Below are 11,335 nucleotides of genomic sequence, written 5' to 3'. Positions count from 1 at the left end.
TTCGCCTTCCCGATGGCTACCCTTACCTCACCACTGGTGAAAACAACAGGCGCACTAGGTGTTGGCAGTTTGTGCAACCTTCTAGTCACTCGACGTTTGGCTTTATCCACCGGATGATGCAGTATGAACTGTCGGCTAAAATAGCTCGCCCATCGCTCCAGGTCCGACGAAGCGTGGTCGCCAAAATTTATTTCAACTCTGTCGTCACGCTTCGTTGGGTTGGACAATGACCACACGGTTGACCAAAGCAGAGGCGATGTTGCAGGCCTTCAGATGTTCTTCCTATTTCTTCCGCTTATGTACGTTCAAAAGTCGCCGAATCTCCAAGTTTAGATCCCTTGTACGGGGATTTCCGGGATCGGCCTAACCTTCGTAACGCTCATCGACTGTGACAGCCGCTTCAGCAGAAAAATTCGGACGGGGGTCCGAAATACATCCTGCTGGAACGAAGCGTGCTGCAGCAGCAGTGACAACCCTGCGGAATTTACGCTCACCTACGTCAACGTCGCTTGGTGTGGATAGAGCAGTGAAGGTGCTTTCAGCAACATCCGCGAAGCCTTTCCAGTCAGCCTTGAAAAAGTTGACATAGGTCCGGTGATCCGCGGAAGCAAAGTCGGCCGGTTTATCAATCGAGATGACTATGGGCAGATGGTCTGATACTAAAGTCAGCATAGTACGCCATGATATGCTGTATATCAGACCAGCGCTGACAATTGTTAGGTCTGGCGAGCTGCAACAGCTGCCAATAATCCTGGTGTGTGCGTCGTCGTTCATTGTGAAGAATGTCGAATCGTCTATCTGCTCAGCCAATTGTATTCTCCTACGATCGTTTGACAGGCTTGAATGCAAAAGACCGTGGTGCTCATTACCATACGGTTTTCACCTCTGAGGAGCGCACCTATTTCAGGGTGACAGGGGTATATATACGTTAAATTTTTCGAGCTCGACATCTCCGGATAGCAATACCCTGACATTCTAGGATGGTATCCTGCGGTCGATGTCTGCTTCGATAAGACGGTACTGCACGGTGTGGTGCGTGATGAACGCTAGGCCTCCACCATTATCTCGCTCGCGATCTCGGTGGTGCACGTTGTATCCGGCGCAATTCAACAATGTTGAATTACCATGCAGCTTCGTCTCTTGGACCCCAGCTATGCATATTCCGTGCAGACCCATGAAGACTGTTATCCCCTCGATCTTGCTCTCAAGTCCCTTACAGTTAAATTGTAAAATCTTCGCGTTCCTAGGGAGACTTATTGGAATGTCAGGTGCTAATGAGGTGTGCTGCCGGCCCGCCACATGCTGTGTGTTCTGCTGTAAAGGCTGTTGCCCTGTGGTGGTAGTGGGCGGCGTCGCAGTTGGTACTTGCAACCGAGCAGCACAGCATGGGCCCTCATAGCCCCTCGTCCAATCTCCCGTGGTGCACAGCCTTGAACATGCCCTAAAGTGACACCAGCCATGGCAAGTGTTACACTTGGCTGATGTCGCGTTACGGAATATCCTGGACTGGTGTGGTCTGTTATGTCTGTGGTGTTGTCTATTGTATTGCGTTGTCATGCGGTTGTGTTTGTGTTAAGTCGCTCAGGCGGACTCTGTTGTGCCGTGGAGGCAATTCGATTTGAGCAGCATGGGCCCACGTATGCGGTGTTCCACTGCCTGTGAGTCGTAAGGCCTGAGCAAACTCGGAGGTGGCTCCCATTACATGCATTTACACATAACGGATGTGGAGTTGTGGTGCAGTCGTCTCTGGCACACGCAGCAGGTATAGGTTTCTGGTCCAGGGTTTGACTCAATGCCAGCCCTGACCAGAAGTATGCGAAGATGTAGCCCTACGGACCAAAAATATGTAGCCCTATGGATCGCCGAAACAACAGCCCTTTGTCGGGTGAAACCCGAGTCATTCCGGTACGTAGAACCGGCTGTCGTGAGAATGCGGTGGTTGTTGTCTTTGACTGCAGTTGTTGAGATTCTTGCTTGCTTGCTCTTGTTGTTGCTACTAATGTTAATATTGTGGTTGTTGTATTTGATGCTGCTGTTGTAGCTGTTCTTGCTTGCTTGCCCTTGTTGTTATTATTAATATTAACATTGCTGTTATAGTTGAATTTTATGTACAAATGTGCTGGTTTAGTATTAGCTGCTCGGACTGGTCGTTTAGTCGCTTAAGGGTTAAGGTTTTTTTGTGAAATTCAAAGCGAACTCCAGTGACCGCTATTTCTCTGGATGCGATTCTAATATCAGTCCCCTTGGCTAAGGATATGGCCTAGTCAAATTAAGGCAGGATCTCCAATTATAGTTGCAATTGATTATTGAAATAATTAAAGTTGAGCTCTGCATATATTTTATGTATTTTCTTTTAGAAAGCTTTTTGAGTAATGAAAATTTTTGAAAATCATAATTTCCACTTCAAATTATTAACAATAAAGTAAATTAAATTTAAAATTAAAGGTATTCACAAAACAAGTAAATTTAATAAACATATTATTAAGCAAAATACATATGTACATATGCATAACATACTTTAATCGTACAGTAACCGAACCAATTTTTTTCCATCGTCCACTTCACAGAATCTTTTTCATAATTAAAAAAACCGAAAATATAAATTCAAAATTATATTTTCTTCCTAATGATATTTGCACGTGGACATTCTTGGCCGCAACTAATGTAGCGAGCATCTTTGCGCACTGAGCTACAGGCACAACATTAAGTGTGCTTTCAAATGTTCGCTTACAATCAAGCCAAATTACGCGACTAGTGCATTTGTTCAAATTTTTCTTTTCTATTTACATAGTGGCGTTATTGAAATTTTTTATTGGGCTGAACTCATTCTCTAAAAAAATTTCTAGACAACACCATCCCGTGATCGGTCGTACAAAAGTTTTCACAAGCTACAGAGTGGCATTGGTTTAAATCTTATTATTGGGCTGAACTCATTCTTGATGATAATTTTAACAAAATTGTCATTTAAACTCGCTATATCTCGATTGTATATCGATCCATTTGAAATTCTCACACAATAAACTACAAACTATTACAAAGAATTTTAGTTTAGCACCACTTATTTATATTCAGTACATATAAAACCACCGGTTTATAACTTTTTTATGAGAGTTAAGAGGGTGTTTGTTTTCAAATGCAAAAGTTTGAAAAAAATTTTTTGTCTTAAAACAATATTGTAGATGACGAGAAAGTTTTTGCGAAAGTTTCGGATTTAAACACCAAGTAGTTGCAAAGTTACAACAATATTATGTATGATTTCTATTTAAAAAGACTTGATCTTTCGATTGAGTTAACTAAAAACAATATTAAAAATTACCATAATTGAGAAAAACTACAAATAAATTTTCGTTCAGAATTTTCACCATAAAAGTGGGAAAGCTTTGGAAAACGCATAGTACCATCATATACACTCTAATAAGTGCATGTAAAACTACTACTGAAAAGTGTTTATTTTTCAACCAGAACCTGTTCAAGTATACGCACAAGATGTTCAAGATTTTATTTTGGACATGAGTTGTTTAAAATATACACATAAATATGCACATGAAATGTTTAAAATTACAAACATTTTGAAAGTAAAAATATATTTTTTACAAATAATAAATACTAAGTGTCAGGGGCGCACCCAGGAATATATTTTGGGGGGAAAGGGTTTATACTTCTAAACATATATAATCAGAAATTACTAAAAATTCGCTCTTTAAAATACATTTATGCAAGTTTTATGTACAGTATGAAATAAATAAATAAACTTTTTAAAGTTTCATAAGTTGCATTTTATTTACATAAAATTTACGAAGAACTCAAACATTTTCAATCGGCTTCAAACAAGGGGAGGTTATCAATTCTTCGCAGTATTTTTTCTTCTTTTATGTATTCCACCGCATAACTTTGGACCGCGTGAGCCGATTCCAATAATTCTTTTTTTTTTTACCGGAAAGATGGTACTTTAAGGGTCGTTCCGTAATTTGGTTTAGATCCGATCATTAAATCATGAAAAAATTAACGGTACTCCTAACTTTGTATATGAGAATTGAAGTCGGTTTACTTTATGCTTAAAAGTTACTTGTTTAATAAAAAGTTCTACAAACACAAGATGCACTCAACTTTCAAAAGTAATACAAACTTTTACACAGAATTTTAATATAAATTAAATAATTCCATGAAATTTTTACACTTTTATATTCATTTTCGTCGATTTCTGGTTTCTCATTTTTTGATGCTTCGAATAACGAAAATTTAACTGAACTTTGTATTTTTATCATGTAGCTCATTTTGGTGGAACGAATTCGAAGTTAGAAAATTAAATCTTCGAATGCTTGTTAAGTACATATCAGTGGTAAACTTTTTAAGGCTGTAATGTGAAAAGCAACAGTAAGTGAGCATGCATTGCATATTTTTAGGACGATGTTTTCATTCGCAGTTAAACTTTAAAGAGCTCTCAAGAAAAAAGAAAAATTTATACATAATGACGCACAAGAAATGGAAAAGAAATTTTCTTCTATCAAAATTTCTTAAATCATAATAAATTTAACCCCTTGTGTACGNTCTAAACATATATAATCAGAAATTACTAAAAATTCGCTCTTTAAAATACATTTATGCAAGTTTTATGTACAGTATGAAATAAATAAATAAACTTTTTAAAGTTTCATAAGTTGCATTTTATTTACATAAAATTTACGAAGAACTCAAACATTTTCAATCGGCTTCAAACAAGGGGAGGTTATCAATTCTTCGCAGTATTTTTTCTTCTTTTATGTATTCCACCGCATAACTTTGGACCGCGTGAGCCGATTCCAATAATTCTTTTTTTTTTTACCGGAAAGATGGTACTTTAAGGGTCGTTCCGTAATTTGGTTTAGATCCGATCATTAAATCATGAAAAAATTAACGGTACTCCTAACTTTGTATATGAGAATTGAAGTCGGTTTACTTTATGCTTAAAAGTTACTTGTTTAATAAAAAGTTCTACAAACACAAGATGCACTCAACTTTCAAAAGTAATACAAACTTTTACACAGAATTTTAATATAAATTAAATAATTCCATGAAATTTTTACACTTTTATATTCATTTTCGTCGATTTCTGGTTTCTCATTTTTTGATGCTTCGAATAACGAAAATTTAACTGAACTTTGTATTTTTATCATGTAGCTCATTTTGGTGGAACGAATTCGAAGTTAGAAAATTAAATCTTCGAATGCTTGTTAAGTACATATCAGTGGTAAACTTTTTAAGGCTGTAATGTGAAAAGCAACAGTAAGTGAGCATGCATTGCATATTTTTAGGACGATGTTTTCATTCGCAGTTAAACTTTAAAGAGCTCTCAAGAAAAAAGAAAAATTTATACATAATGACGCACAAGAAATGGAAAAGAAATTTTCTTCTATCAAAATTTCTTAAATCATAATAAATTTAACCCCTTGTGTACGCTACATGACAAATTTGGTATGTAAAAGTAAACAGACAGTGTTTAATTTTGCACACACTAGGAGAGGAAACTGGTTACCTCTCTTTATATACGCAAATTTAAACGAAAATTTTTTAGAGGAAATTGTAAACATTTTATGTGTAAACTGTGAAATTGTGAACAATCTTTAGAATTTAAAAAACAAATTTTAAATTTGTTCTGCGCCACACATATGATAAGTAAAAGTAAGCAAGCAGTGTTTAATTTAATTAACATTTTTTAGAGTGTAGCCCGTACAAAATTCGATAGAAATCATAGTTTTCGAATTATTTTTCCCATTTTCTGTCTGCTCCACAGCTGGTTGAAAAGTAGCTTGTTTTGCACCGCTCAGCGCGCTTGAGACATCTGACATGAATTGCCCCATATGTATAAACCAGTGGCCTGCACGATTATGTTAGTATCGTACGAGTACGTTATTAACTAACACTTCTTACGATTTCCACGATGCAAAAGTTGCATAGTTACTAACAGCATCGTCGATTAGTAATAGCATAGCAGAGTAATAATTCTGCTAATAAATTGGTAGCATCTGCATCGTCAATAGCAGAGTGACCAGATAATCTCAAAACCATATTAACTATACTTACATAGTGTGTTTAGGTCCGCGACCTAAATATATTGCACCACCCTAATACCCCTATTTTTGATGTGTATACATCTTTGGTTTCGGTAGGGGTAAAATTGACGAAGCTGTAACGCATATCCCAGCAAAAAATTTGGAAGGGCTTGGCATATGTATTTCAGCATAAAATGTTTATTTTCATTAGAAGCACCCTGTGTTTGCTTGCTATTGTAAATGGTTGCATACATTTAGGCATATGCATAGTAAGAGGAAGTGCGCTACAATTGATTATTACATCCGATTCTTTAAACTCCGCACATGCATACGGCTTTGTACCAATATATGTACATAAATGGTTTTGATATTCGTAGATGGTTTTAGGCATAGGTCTAGTAGTCTATTTTGATAAAAAACCGTTGATAACTGATGAACATACATGAATATAATATAATATAGGTATAATATGCATATATATGGAAGATATAATAGCTCTGATCCAATACTTTTCGTGTAAAATCCTGGAAAAAGGTCAAACAGCAAAATCACTCTCTGAAGTGAGAGTAAAAAGTGAGTAACTGCAAAACGTACGGAACAAAAAAGCATCGGGTAAAACCCTGCAACTTCAATCTCTACAGAACTCTCCCAAAAATTGCTTTCATTTACATGAACCACAGAATTTATTCCGAAAAGAAAAACTAAATTTAGGAATATATACAAATAGAAATGCTCAAACTACAAGCTCAAAAACAATAACTGATGCGGTGTTTCCAAGATATCTTAACGCTCTTGAGTCACAAGTATATACAAGTATCATATTTTATCAATCACACCGATAATTTCATGTATTAAAATAATTAAAAATGAGAATGAATAAAAAAATTAAATCAGCAAAATGAATAAAATTAAGTGAAATGTTTAATTTCTAACCTAACCTACCTACCTATGTATGTAACTGAATCGCCTAATAATAGCTTTACATATAAAAAGATTATCCTAATTTTCGAGCTTAACTCCCTAATCTGTTATTAGAAAAAGAGATTAGCCATGCAAAATTATAATTAATAGTATTTCAGATTAAACTGATAACTTTTTGGTGTCCAACCTAGTTTTATCTATTATACTTGCGAAGAAGAGGAGGAATGTCAAAAGTTAAAGTAAACAAAAATTGGCGCTAGTAAGGAAAATAGGTTGTAAAGGTATTTTTAATAAAATATTCAGTTCAAATATATTTAAATGGCATTATATGTGTTGCAGAAAAAAGTGACCACGGTGACACAGCGAAGAAGTTTAACTTTTCCTCGAGTTGTGTGAATAACAAGCACAACCAATTTGACAGCTAACGAGCTTTGATTGACATTATATTTATATGTAAACGTACTTTATGCTCTGCCAATCGCATATGTCTTCACATCAAATTTCATGAGTACCAAGTACTCACGCCTTTTTTTTATTTACTTCAGCATAAATTTATTCATAAAGTAATAGAAATTAAACATATTTCAATTTAGCAAACACGATAGCTTTAATAGGAGTGAGAAATTTAAAAAAAATTTCCGTAACCAAAATTTTTATTATTATGTCAACAAAAAAATTTTATTTGTTATAATCCACAGAGTTTCCTCTTTCATTTGTTATTCTACATTGCACTGAATTTTTTAAATAACCATATCTTTAAAATTACAAGGTCCTTTAAAAAAAACCTGACGTAAGAGAGAAAATCTACAAACGAAGTTTTACTATAGTTTCGTTCGTTTATACCAGTTTTTTTTTGTACTGTTTGATATTCACCAAAATGATAAAACTCTATGTAAAGAGGGGAATTAAAAAAAAAATATTTGCCAAAATAGCTAACTCGATTTAAGAAAGCTAAGCAAATAGCTAAACGCAAATTTCTATAGCTAAACGTCGAAAATAACAGCTACAATATATATATCTTATCTGGGCACACGTAGGCAGTCCCATTTTGTCGTGGCATTAGTGCGTCACGCTCATGGTTGTCACATTTTATAAATGTAGTTATAGTGAATATTTTTCGTGCATGGGCTTTTTGGCATCTTTTGCTTGTACGTATAGTGAAGCAATGGATGTTAGAACTTGTTAGTAACTAATAACTATTAGTTTGGAGGAAATTTTGCATATAAAAAATTGCATGCTTGTAAAAATGTAAAAAAAATTGACTGATATAATTAATTTGTTTAATACTTGGGTACCATTTAATTTGTATAAAATCCTTCAATGTTTAGGTTCTATTATTTTCATAAAAATGTGCTTTCACATAAATAGGTATATAGTTCTGAAAAAGAGACTACCTCAAAAATATTATCCATTATTTTTGGGTATAAACCAGCATTCAAATTTCTTATATATTTATATAGGTGGAATCGAATTATTCTGAAATAAAGCGTGCCATTTGTGTTCTTTTTATAAAAATCCTAAAGCCATTTTAACGCATGTGCATTATTACCATCCATGGGCGTACGCAAGTGCATAGTGCAAACCGAGTTTATTAATAAGCTAGTGGTAGCAAATTTGAAACATGAATAAAATGTGAATCCTTTGATTACATGTGTATGTTAAAGTTTTTGGATTCGTTATGCGTTTGGACACAACAATAGAAAATCGTTGTACATTAACTAAACCGGACCCAAGTTTCTCGATAAGGGGCAACAAACATTCTTTTTTGCTCGTTTATATAAAGCAGTGGATAAAAATATACGTATATGCGAAAGGCAAATTTATCTGTTTAAATGAACACCACCAATATTTCTTGCATATACATATCGTTTACAGCTTTTATTTCGCCTCCGACATAGAATTGTTTTCGTACAAAATTACGCAAAAAAGCTTACTCGTTCGTTTTTAGGCATGCCATTGTTACGAATTTCGAAAGTTCGAAAATACGATTCGGATTGCAGCATATTATTTCAACGATTCGTAGCAAAATCCGAATACGAAAGAGTTGCAGAATAGGGGTGTATATTTTCTGGTAGGTCTTTTCGAGTAAAACCAGAATCGAAATATGAAATTTGCGAAATACCCCCAAAATCTTAATGTACCGTTAAAAACCGGTTTTTCGTACTTTTGCGCACTTATAAGCCTGTAACTTAGTTCATTATGAAATTAGTTTAGGTTTATTGCCGGGGTTAAAAAGAAGAAACTTGGGCCTTTCGAACGATATATACTTGAGTAAAGAAACCTTAAGAGATCTGTGTGAATTTACTCAGCAAAAATTTGTATTTTTATTTTACTTATTTCACCTTTTTTCAACTTTGGTGAGGTTTCTACGAACTATTTTATAAGAAAACCATACTAGTCCCAACTTGATTGTAAAACTAAATTTAATAACGAGTAAAACGAGTGTTTACTTTCAAAAGTCGGATGGAAGTTTACTGAGTTATCAAACTTTTTATGAAAAGAAAATGTTTGCAAAAATATTATTTTGGACTATACTACTCAAAAATGTTTTCTTGACCGGTTTTTCTTAATTAAGCATCATAAGTCTCTCATTGTAAAATATTCTGAAATCATTTCTGTACCCAAGCGCACTCGTGCACAAGGGTATTATAACTTTGTTCAAATAACGGTTGTTTGTAACAGCCAAAACGAATCGAGATAGATATAGACAAATGTATACATAAATGATCATAATGAAAAAAGAAATCGATTAAGCGGTGACTGTCTGTCCGTCCGTTCGTCTTTGCACACGATAACTCGAGTAAAAATTTGGATATCTTAACGAAAGTTGGTATGTGACCTTTTTTCTGCTTAGGACGGATGGTATTGAAAATGGGCAAAATCGGACAATAACCACGCCTACCTCCCATATCACGGTAGTTTTCAGAAATACGAAAACTGCGATATTTTGGTAACTAGTGAAGCTTATTCACTCAAAATTGATATTTACAAAGATTTTGAGACGAAAAATTATAATATTATAAATTTTTGGGAAATGCGTTTAGCCACGCCCACTTATGATTACATCTGTATATCTCGGTAACCGCTCCACCAATTTCCGCCAAACTTGGCACGGCCTTATCATTATTGTGATTTTATTTTTTCCTCCGAAACGTTTTTTAATTGTAGCTATTTCTTGGCTAAAGTGTTCGCCTTGTTCATCACTGAACTGGCGCAAATTATGTGGGAAGAAGTCCAAATGCGAATGAAGGAAATGAATTTGTAACGACATGTTAAACCCCATTCCACCGTAAGCATTCACAACCGTGACATAGTCGTCGCTTCTGTGGCTTCCTACGAAATTATTGCATAGCGCGACAAAACACTTCCATCCACGTTTTTCAACAGAGCTAAGCTTGTTCAAAAAGCTCACTTCGCTCATAATTTTACGAATTTGAAGTCCTATGAAAAAACCTAAAATTCATAAAAAGAGATAAAATCAATGAAAAAGTATTAGATGAAAGAATAAAAAATTAATACCTCCCTTTATTTTGGCTTCACTTAATTTTGGCAACACCACTTTAAGATGACAAAAAGCGTTGCTATTTGCATCTAATTTGTTTACAAAATAGCTGGGGAATAATGATTAGTAATCCTAATGATTAGTAATCGGATTGGAAACTTTTATTTTGCAGAATAATTGATTAATTAGGATTAGTTGGCTATACTAATGGATTACTTATTGATTAGATTAGAACTAATCAAAAATCTAATCGCGATTAGTGACGATTAGCATATCTAATCAAAACTAATCAAAAAAAATTCGATTAGATTTCTCGATTAGTTTTGATTAGCTTTGATTAGATCAACTATTTTGAAATATTTTTGTAAAAAAAAATTTATTTATTTTTGTATATACTCTCGTTTTTTTGTTAAATATTCAGAATAGAACATTTTTGGTTATAATTGTTGTTCGCGCCCCCTCTATAAAATATATCATCGCTACCATTGCCTACACACAATTCTTCGTCTTCGCAATATGCATTTTATCAAAATGCATTCTCTTCGCATCCATATGTACATATTAGACTCCTGCGCAATTCCATTTAAACGGCCGAACAAGACATCCGATCGCCGCGCAAATACTTTCCATCCCCTACTTTCATCGTTCGGGTCAATTGTGAGTAAGCATAAACCAGTTTCAGCAAGCGTACGTAAACTACCGATCAATAGCAACACGCGTAGAGTATTTACTTTGCCTTCCGCAACTACTGCGAGTAAAAGGTATTTGACAGTAGAGTACTCTACTGGTAGTACTTGAGTATTTTCGAAGAAAACATACATTTGTGGCAAGAATGATAGAAGAATTTTCTGGATCGCGCATTTGTGGTATCTGAAAAAAACTA

This window comes from Rhagoletis zephyria, unplaced genomic scaffold (genome assembly GCF_001687245.7).
Source record: "Rhagoletis zephyria isolate East Lansing unplaced genomic scaffold, Rhagoletis_zephyria_1.1 Rzeph_scaffold_02226, whole genome shotgun sequence".
Lineage (NCBI taxonomy): Eukaryota > Metazoa > Arthropoda > Insecta > Diptera > Tephritidae > Rhagoletis > Rhagoletis zephyria.
This window is presented reverse-complemented; position numbering follows the sequence as displayed.